Raw genomic sequence first — 10,624 nt, 5'->3', positions numbered from 1 at the left:
GACCTCAGGAGGTCATCTAGTCCAATCCCCTGGTCAAAGCAGGACCAACACCAACTAAATCATCCCAGCCAGGGCTTTGTCAAGCTGGGCTTTAAAAATCTCTAAGGATGGAGATTCCACCATCTCCTTACGTAACCCATTCCAGTGCTTCACCACCCTCCTAATGAAATAGAGTTTCCTAATATCCAACCTAGACCTCCCCCACTGCAACTTGAGACCATTGCTTCTTGTTCTGTCATCTGCCACCACTGAGAACAGCCTAGCTCCATCCTCTTTGGAACCCCCCGTTCAGGTAGTTGAAGGCTGCTATCAAAAACCCCCCTCACTCTTCTCTTCTGCAGACTAAATAACCCCAGTTCCCTCAGCCTCTCCTCGTAAGTCATGTGCCCCAGCCCCCTAATAATTTTCGTTGCCCTCCGCTGGACTCTGTCCTTCTGAAGGGGGGGGACCAAAACTGGACACAATACTCCAGGCATGGTCTCACCAGTGCCAAATAGCGGGGAATAATCACTTCCCTTGATCTGCTGGCAATGCTCCTACTAATACAGCCCAATATGCTGTTGGCCTTCTAGGCAACAAGGGCACACTGCTGACTCATATCCAGCTTCTCCTCCACTGTAATCCCCCGATCCTTTTCTGCAGAACTGCCGCTTAGCCGGTCATTCTGCAGCCTGTAGGAGTACATGGGATTCTTCCTTCCTAAGTGCAGGACTCTGCACTTGTCCTTGTTGAACCTCATCAGATTTCTTTTGGCCCAATCCTCCAATTTGTCTAGGTCACTCTGGACCCTATCCCTATCTCTCCAGTGTATCTACCTCTCCCTCCAGCTTAGTGTCATCTGCAAACTTGCTGAGGGTGCAATTCATCCCATCATCCAGATTATAAATAAAGATGTTGAACAAAACCATCCCCAGGACCGACCCCTGGGGCACTCCGCTTGATACCGGCTGCCAACTAGACATCGAGCTGTTGATCACTACCCATTGAGCCTGACAATCTACCCAGCTGTAACGATGCTGGTTCTGGCGGGACCCAACTGAGAGTGCCAATTCAGGACAGATTGCTAAAACAGGGCAGTTACAGCCCAAGGCTGGAGTTTTTCCACCTCTAAGGCAAACCAAACCAGCCAGACAGTGAAGACTTTGGTCTCACCCCACTGGCTAACCACAAGTCACACAAGCAATTCCCTTAGACACTCCAGTTACCCAGTATCACCACCAGTGCCACTCGTTATGGGGACAAATGGTTATGAAAACCAATACCTCAATAAAAGAAAAAAGGTCCTCTCAATTCCAAAGGACCAAGCCCCAGACCCAGGTCAATATACAAATCACATCTTACCCCCAAATCACGCTGTTGCCAATCCTTTAGAATCTAAAATCTAAAGGTTTATTCATAAAAGGAAAAAGATATGGATGAGAGCTAGAATTGGTTAAATGGAATCAATTACATACAGTAATGGCAAAGTTCTTGGTTCAGGCTTGCAGCAGCGATAGAATAAACTGCAGGTTCAAATCAAGTCTCTGGAATACATCCCCAGCTGGGATAGGTCATCAGTGCTTTGTGTAAAGCTTCTGTTTGTAGCAAAGTCCCTCCAGAGGTAAGAAGCAGGAATGAAGACAAGATGGAGATCAGGCATCAGCCTTTTATAGTCTTTTCCAGGTGTAAGAACACCTCTTTGTTCTTACTGTGGAAAATCACATCAAAATGGAGTCTGGAGTCACATGGGCAAGTTTCTGCATACTTTGCTGAGTCTCAAGGCATATTTTCCTTCTCTCAATGGGTCCATTGTATAGCTGATGGTCCTTAATGGGCCATCAAGCAGGCTAGGCAGAGCTAGCACCAGCTTGTCTGGGATGTTTCCCAGAAGCATAGCATAAGTTTGAAATACAGACAGTATAAAGCCAATATTCATAACTTCAACTTCAAAACTGATACACACATATAGACAGCGTAATCATAACCAGCGAACCATAACCTTGTCTTAGACACCTCATTTGACCCCCTTTATACAAGATTTGGTGCCACTACAGGACTTTGGTTGCAACCATGTTCGAGCTGTTGATCACTACCCGTTGAGCCTGACAATCTACCCAGCTTTCTGTCCACTTTATAGTCCATTCATCCAATCCATACTTCTTTAACTTGCTGGCAAGAATACTGTGGGAGACCGTAACAGAAGCTTTGCTAAAGTCAAGATATATCACAACCACCGCTTTCCCCATATCCACAGAGACAGTTATAGAAGGCAATCAGGTTGATCAGGCATTACTTGCCCTTGATGAATCCATGTTGACTGTTCCTGATCAACTTCCTCTCCTCCAAGTGCTTCAAAATGGATTCCTTGCTAGGGACTGAAGTGAGGCTGTAGTTCCCCGGGTTCTCTTTCTTCCCTTTTTAAAATATGGGCCCTATATTTGCCTTTTTCCAATTGTCCGGGACCTCCCCCAATTGCCATGAGTCTTCAAAGATAATGGCCAATGGCTCTGGAATCACATCAGCCAACTCCCTCAGCACCCTTGGATGCATTAGATCTGGACCCATGGACTTGTCTAAATAGTCCTTAACCTGTTCTTTCACCACTGAGGGCTGCTCACCTCCTCCCCATACTGTATTGGCCAGTGCAGCAGTCTGGGAGCTGACCTTGTCTGTGAAGATCGAGGCAAAAAAAAAACACAAAAAAAAAAACAAAGCATTGAATACTTCAGCTTTTTCCACATCGTCTGTCACTATGTTGCCTCCCCCATTCAGTAAGTCAGGGAAAGTGTGGGACCCTATCTTCTTGTTGCTAACATACCTGTAGAAACCCTTCTTGTTACCCTTCACATCCTTTGCTAGCTGCAACTCCAATTGTGCCTCGGCCTTCCTGATTACACCTCTGCATGCTCTAGCAATATTTTTATAGTCCTCCCTAGTCATCTGTCCAAATTTCCACTTCTCGTAAGCTTCCTTTTTGAGTTTAGCTCACCGAAATTTCACTGTTAAGCCAAGCTGGTTGCCTGCCATATTTGCTATTCTTTCTGCACATCAGAATGGTTTGTTCCTGTGCCCTCAATAAGGCTTCTTTAAAATACAGCCAGCTCTCCTGGACTCCTTTCCCTCTCATATTAGCCTCCCAGGGGATCCTGCCCATCAGTTCCCTGAGGGAGTCAAAGTCTGCTTTTCTGAAGTCCAGGGTCTGTATTTTGCTACTCTCCTTTCTTCCTTTTGTCAGGATCCTGAACTAAATCATTTCATGGTCACTGCTGCCTAGGTTGCCACCCACTTCTACTTCCCCTACCAAATCTTCCCTGATGTATCTGCTCAGACCATTTCCAGATGGGTTAAACAATGTGTCCCTGAATGTTACAGGTTAGCAGCAGTCCGGTGCCTCATGCTGTGAGATCTGAGTCCACTTGGGCAGTGGCAGCATCATTTGCTTGTCTTAAACATGTTCCTATTGGGGAAATCTGACAATTTATAATGAAAGCAAAACAAGTATATTAACAAAAAAAATCATGGATAAAGTGATACCAAGTAAAAGGGATAAAGGTAGAAATAACAAGAAAATAAAAGTGCAAATGCATCTAAAAGACAAACTTAATCTAACAAGATACAGTCTTTCTGCAAGATGGTTTCTCTCACCCACACTCTCCTTTCCAGTTTTGGCTGTCCAGGACCCATCACAAAGGTCAAATAACTTGGTTCTTTTGTCTCTTAAGGTGAAGGATAAAAATGGAGTCTCTCTTCCTGATCCTTATATCCCCAAAGTGATTGTCTTTATCTTACAAGTTAGGAAGGCCTCCTGAGGATTCAGCCTCCTGTGTCTCTCTGGTGCAGGAGCCGGGTTAAATCTCTGTCTCTTGAGTTCAGGATGACGATAACCCCCGCTGGTTTAGCTCGTTAGCTTTGTTTACTGCTAATATATATATTGAGGTAAACCTACATTCCTTTGTCTCAGACAGACCTGTTTATTACCTTTACCTAGGTCAGGCTAGTTCTAGTAACATCATACAGAGGGAATTCAGAACTTCACATAAAACATTAACACATGCATTTTACAATTATATTAATAACCAGTCTATTAGCTTTCAGGTAATACTGCACAAGGCATAATTTGAACAAACAGTACTGCAGTAGTGTATGAATATAGGGTGCCTAGAATCACAGTATGTTAGAGGGCTTTTTCTCAACTCTCCCACTTCCCTGGTTCTTGTCACGCAGACAGCAAGCAGCAACTGACCAGAAGTCTGAAGCGCAGACAATGTGATGTTTATTGGGGTTAGTTTCCAAGCAAGCATATTCCGAAGCCCTTCACACCAGTCTATATGCCGATAGTCTGTTCTCCAGTGTTCCGTTCCCAACTCTGATGCCGCAGAGCGTTTACCCCATGTCCCCCTTCCCAACTCTGACTCCGCACAGCGTTTACCCCGTGCCCCTGTTCCCTATTCCCATTCCCCCCCTTAGCAAGCATGATTCCAATTTTCCCTTTCACTTCCTGTTTGACCCCAGTTTATATAGTAATATTCTCAGCTATACCTTAACCAATCATTTTACTGAAATGTAACTAACCAATCCTAACATATTGTAACATAATTCTCTAACCAATTATATCCCACTACCCTAATTAACTTATACCTGGCAAAATTAATTATACAGCAGACAGAAACAATTAGAGAAACAGACAGATTAACAGTAGAAAAGTGGGGGCCATAAAGATAAAACAATACAGAAATGAGGATTTCACAACCACAACCATTGATAAGTGATTTCTTGCCACACAGGATGCTATCAAACTAAGTTTTCTTTAACCATCTTAAGATCTGTTTCGTAAACTGGTGGTGATGGGCACTATCAGGACAGGATCATCTTCCTAACAGCCCAATAGCACCTTATTTCAATGTGACTGGTTTGGGATGTGAAGATGAGCCAAAGACCTTAGCCTAAGAACAAGCCCTCAGAGTATCCTAGTGAGAGAAGGCCCATATCCAGGCGGACTTATGACTTTGATTCTTTGTTTTATACCTCTATAACTAGCTAAGTGATAAAAATACACCTAAGTTCTTAAAGTATAGGCAGGCCTGAATATCTATATTCTAACACAGTAACCTTCATTTATCTTCCAATGAACTTACCAGAGAACACAAGAGCTGGGTTCGGTTTCTATTCACACAGCTGTGGCAAACACCTGAACAGCCACAATGAGTGCATTTCTTGTCCAGGTAACATTTCCCAAACTTCTGAAAGAGGAGCCTACCTCAAGGAGAATGAAACCATTCACCTCCTCTTTCAGCTCCACCATGTGGTGTTAAAGGCCAATGTAGATTAATTTATAGATCTTCCACACACCAGACCGCTTTTCCAGCTACTTTTTTATACTCTGCACCACCACTCCTTTTGGTAAACACTGGTGTGAAGATCTTTATAATAGGATACTTCCTCTCCTTACCTTCATGCTGTGATGAGCAGTGAAATAGTTAACAATGTTGATATTGAAAGTATCATCGGCCTCTGAGTTAGCACCCAATGAATGAATGGGTCAGTTTGAGGCTTTCTGCAGACTCAGGCAGACATCCTTACATCAGTTTCACTTGGGTCATGTTTTTTTCACAACTATAACAGCTAGAGATTTAGGCTATGGCTACATTAGAGCCCTTACACTATCACAGCTGTACCGATGCACCTGTGCTGCTATAAGATCTCTCGTGTAGTCACTCTATGCTGACAGAAGAGAGTTTTCCTGTCGACACAAATCACCCCTAACGAGCAGCAGTAGCTATGTCAGCGGGAAAAGATCTCCCACTCACATAGTGCTGTGCACACTACCACTTATGTCACTCAGGAGGGTGTTTTTTTCCATACCCCTGAGTGACATAAGTTTCGCCAACATAAGTGGTAGTGTAGACATGGCCTTGCTTTTTTAAAGAGAAATGAAAACAGAGTTCTGAGAACAAATGAATGGTATCACCACCCCCCCCTCCCCCAGCCTTCTGCCTAATTCTTCATGTCCTGTCTGGAAGCATGTCCCACACTTTGAGAAGAGCTGTATTAAAGGGTAGTAAAAATGAACAGGTGTGTATATGGGAGTAATTTTTTATCCAACTGAGCTTTTGTTATGAAGCTGGCTGACACTGAAAATTAAATATTGTAAAATAAATAAATATCTGCCTGAGGTAATAGGTTTTACAAGTGAGCCCAAGGAATAGGAGTTGGCGGGCAAGGGGAGATCAGAAACAATAGTCCAATAGTTCCCTTCATTCCTCCTCCTTCCCTCCTCTTCAAGATGTGCACCCACCACTGCCCAGTTTCTCTGCAAGGTCTTTTGTGAAATAATGAATTTCCTTAAAGGGCCATTTCACGGATAAAGAATAAATAAAAGCAAGACACTGCTGAATTAATTAGCTATAAAAAACAAGGGAAGGAGAAAATGTGGATACTGAACAGGGGAGTGCGAGGTCGAGACTCACCGGTGTGGTACCTCCTGCTGGTCATCTTGGGAATTAACTCTTTCCAGGCTTCGGAGTGCCCTCTGCCGGTGGGTGTCTCGCCTGCCTCAGGCCCCGTGTCCCTCCTGGACCCCGGTGCCCTTTTCCTCAGGGTTCTGCCCCAGCAGTACCCCCACACTCTGGGTCTCCCCTCCCAGGGAAACCCCCAACCCTCTAAACCCACCTTGTCTCAGTGGCTACTGCCAGTCGTCATCTAACCCCCCACTCACTGGGGCAAACTGCAGTCTGTCACGGCCACTCATCATTGGTTAGGAGGTTGGACCAGCTGCCTCTGCCTATTCCCAGGCTGCACCTCTGTAGCCCCAGTACCTTTGTAGGCCTTCACCAAGGCCTGCAGCCTGGGGGTTTACCAGGCTGGAGCTCCCCAGATCTTCTGGCCCTTTTTCCCAGCACTGCTCTGCTTCAGGTACTTTGCTCTCAGGCAGCTAACCCTTCCAACTCCAGGGCTAGAGTAGGACTCCTCCAGCTTCTGGCCTACAGCCCTCTTATCAGGGCGAGCTGGGCCCTAATTGAGCTGGCCACAGCTATGGCTGCTTCCCCAAATCAGCCTAGCTTGGCTGCTTTTAACCCCTGCCTATCGGAGTGGGGCAGCTGCCCCACTACAGGGAGGATACCATGTAAAGAGTGGGGGAACAAAAAGAGAAGGGAGAAAGCGGGGGTGGGGGGAGGAGAGGAGGGAATGTGGGAGCAAAGGATGGAAGAGCAAGGAAAAGGATACGGGGGATAGGGGGAGAGAGATCTACAGATCTAAAGTAGAACAGAAAAGTTTGCTGACACAGAAATAGAAGGGAAAGTGACTGGTAAGACCGCAGACTGAGAGAAACTCAAGTGAAGAGAGAATGAAAAGCAAGGAAGCGTGATTTTTCTTTTCTTTATCTTTATTTTTTTAGAAAGTTTGGTTAGAAAATATTAAGACGTGTAGAAAAATATTTGATTTACAAATCTGGGGATATGATCATGCATACTCCTGGGAGAATTCTGCAGCAATGCGCGCACACAGATATTTTTTTCTCTGCAGAAAATACATTCTTCTGGAGAGGCGCTGCAATTACACCTTTCGCCCACCAGGGCCTGCTGTGGCACCGGAACAGAGGGCAGCTGTCTCAGCCAGCCACAGAGAGGGAATGGGAGAGGCTGTATTCTTCACAGCACCTTGCCCGTAGGGCCAGGTGAGGAGGCACAGGATATGGGGGGGACAGACAGTGGGGCACATGGGGCTGGTAGTGGGTCACATAGACTGGGGGTTCAGAAAGGCGAAGGGGGGGACAGACTGGGGTGGGGAATGAATAGGAGTGGGGATGCAGGGCCACATCGGGACGGGGGGAGGGAGGTACAGAGATATGTGGGGATGGAGGAAGAGGTGTGACTGAGGACTGGTTCAGGGACACATGGGGATGATGGGTGGTTGAGGAGGGGTGCAGGGACACATGGAGAGGGGGAGGACGGGTGGCTGAGTGGTGCTGCAGGGACACATGAGGACAGGTGCAGATGTGCCTGACTGAATGGGAGAGGCTAGGGGTTGTGACGCATGGCTAGAAAGGGTTAAACATCCTGCAAAATAAATAACCCTCAAAAGACATGTGGGGAGATGTTTGTGGTTTTGCATATTTACATATGTATGAGTAGGATTGACAATGTAATCGACAGTCCCTGTCTAGGCTGTATTCTGATTTCATTTAAATGAATTGTAAACACAGGATATCTTGGTATTCATCTCTCTTTGAAATGTACTGTGAATGATGGAGGAACAAGCAAATGGCCGTATGTTAATTCGTATAGCTAAGTACCGGTGATGGACTCCTTCAAAGTCATCCTAATTCCCTTTTGTTCCCTGAGGAACTCCAACTTGTCAAAAGACATGAAATTGTATAAAAGATCCTTGGGTCTGATTCTGTCATCTCAGATCTGCTTAGGCTTCATCAGGGGAAGTTTGAGTCGCAAGACTGAGGTCCCAGTTATGCTGGTCCGCCCAGAATATGAGATTTGGACATTGGACTATAACCTATGAATTATTTCTGAAAGAACTCTTTGCAACTACAAAGCTCACCATCTCTGCTGTGAATCTGCACCTCAATGAACTGAACTCATGTCTGTGTGTATATTGATCTTTTAACCATACTCTCTTTTGTTTTTTAATAAATTTTAGTTTAGTTAATAAGAATTGGCTGTATTCGGGTAAGATCTGAAACATTCATTAACCTGGGAGGTAATGTGTCCAATCCATTGGGATTGGTAGAACCTTTTCTTTTACATGATGAAATAAGATTTACAGAAATTTTCATCATATTTGACGTGGGTATCTGGATGGAGGCCTGAGTCTGGATCACTTAAGCGAACTGTGTTGTTTGGACTTCTGAGTAACCAGTAAGGTAATAAAGAAGCTGTTTTATGCTGGCCTGGTAAATGTAAGTATTGGAATATCCACCAGCTTTTTGGGGTTTGGCTGCCCTATTCTTTTCAGTTCACCCAAATTGAGTGACCACAGCTGGCTCCCAATTAGGACCTTGGTCACAGGGGTCAGCCAGGGTCTGCATGGGGGAGGATCCCCAGTTCCCTAACAATTGCTCTCCCCCTCCCAACCCCTCTTCCCCCCATTCCATACTTCTCCCATCCACACTCAACAACCCTCCAGGTGTGAACCCCCCAGACTCCTTCCCAGCAATTACTTCCCTCTCCCTCAGCTCCTCCATTACCCCTGACTCCCACAAGCCGTTGCACTGCTCCTGAAGGGTGCAGGAAATACAGTTCTGTGTTTAAAGGAATTATTACTCAAAGTTCTATATTAATATGCCTAGTAAGGACTGTTAAACATTCCTGAATCTTTTTCGTTGTCTGTATTGGTACAGACCTAAGTTCCCTCCAAGCTGCGTGGCTGGGTGGCCGCCCACAATCTATCAAGTGCCACGCAGTTCAGGTGCCCCTCCTCCCACTGCCGTGCTGCTCCTGCCCTCTGCCTTGGATCCCCTGGCCAGCTGTTCCCAGGAGCCTCCTGCTTGCTGTGCAGTGTGTGGGGGGGGCGTGAGACATGACAGGGCTCAGGAGTGGGACGTGGGACGGAGCTTGCTGGCAGCTGTTGCTGTATCTGAACAAGCAGGTTTCAGACTGGTGAGTGCCGATCTACTTAAAAGGGCAGAGTACTTAAAGGGGCAACGCATGCCCCCCTCACCAGACGCTCTGTGTGTGTGTGTGTGTGTGTCTCTCTCTCTCTCTCTCTCCCTCACACACACACACCAGACTGTGTCTCTGTGTCACTCACACACACACACACACCAGACTGTCTCTGTCACACACCCACACCAGACTGTGTCTCTATGTCACACACACACACACACACACACACACACACACACACACACACACACACACCAGACTGTGTCTCTCTGTCACACACACACACACGCGCGCGCGCGCACACACTGTGTATGTGTCTCACACATACACCAGACTGTGTGTGTCTCTTTCTCTCTCTCACACACACACGCACACACAGAGTGTCTCTCACACACACAATCTTTCACACTCACCTCCCAACACATACTTGTATTATTATTATTGTTGTTGTTACTTCTTGATACTTCTTTCAAAGTGCTGTTATTTTAGTTTTTTGACTGGTTTATGCATTGCATAATTTTTATTTCTCTCTTACGCTTAAATTTAATTAATTGAGTAATGAGTTCTAAAATGCCTAACTTGTCCTGGCTGGAGTAATTATCCCTATGGTAACTTTTTAAAAATACATATTATACCTAGGTTTTTGGTTTCTACTGGTAGTGCACATCTGCACATAACAAAATTCATTCCGCACATGAATGGAAAAAATTAGAGGGAACATGGGTACAGACATACTTGCAGACAGGTATTTTGAAATAAATTACTAAAATAATAGAAACTGGTGTGATTATATTGTGTTATTTTGACAAATAAAATATGCAGAATTGTGCAGCATTTTAAGATATCGTGCACAGAATTTTAATTTTTTTGGCACAGAATTTTAAATGTTTTGGTGCAGAATTCCCACAGGAGTACATGCAGCAGGAGGGACTTGGGAAACCTGTGTGTTGGTGGGAAATAGGTGTGGAAGTCTGAGGTTGCAGTGGATAGGGAGGAGATAGCTGGCTTTAGTTCTATGTTAGGTGATT

Source organism: Emys orbicularis, chromosome 16, assembly GCF_028017835.1.
Source record: "Emys orbicularis isolate rEmyOrb1 chromosome 16, rEmyOrb1.hap1, whole genome shotgun sequence".
In the NCBI taxonomy this organism is placed as follows: domain Eukaryota; kingdom Metazoa; phylum Chordata; order Testudines; family Emydidae; genus Emys; species Emys orbicularis.
The sequence above is the reverse complement of the archived record's forward strand: the minus strand, read 5'-3'. Positions refer to the sequence as shown.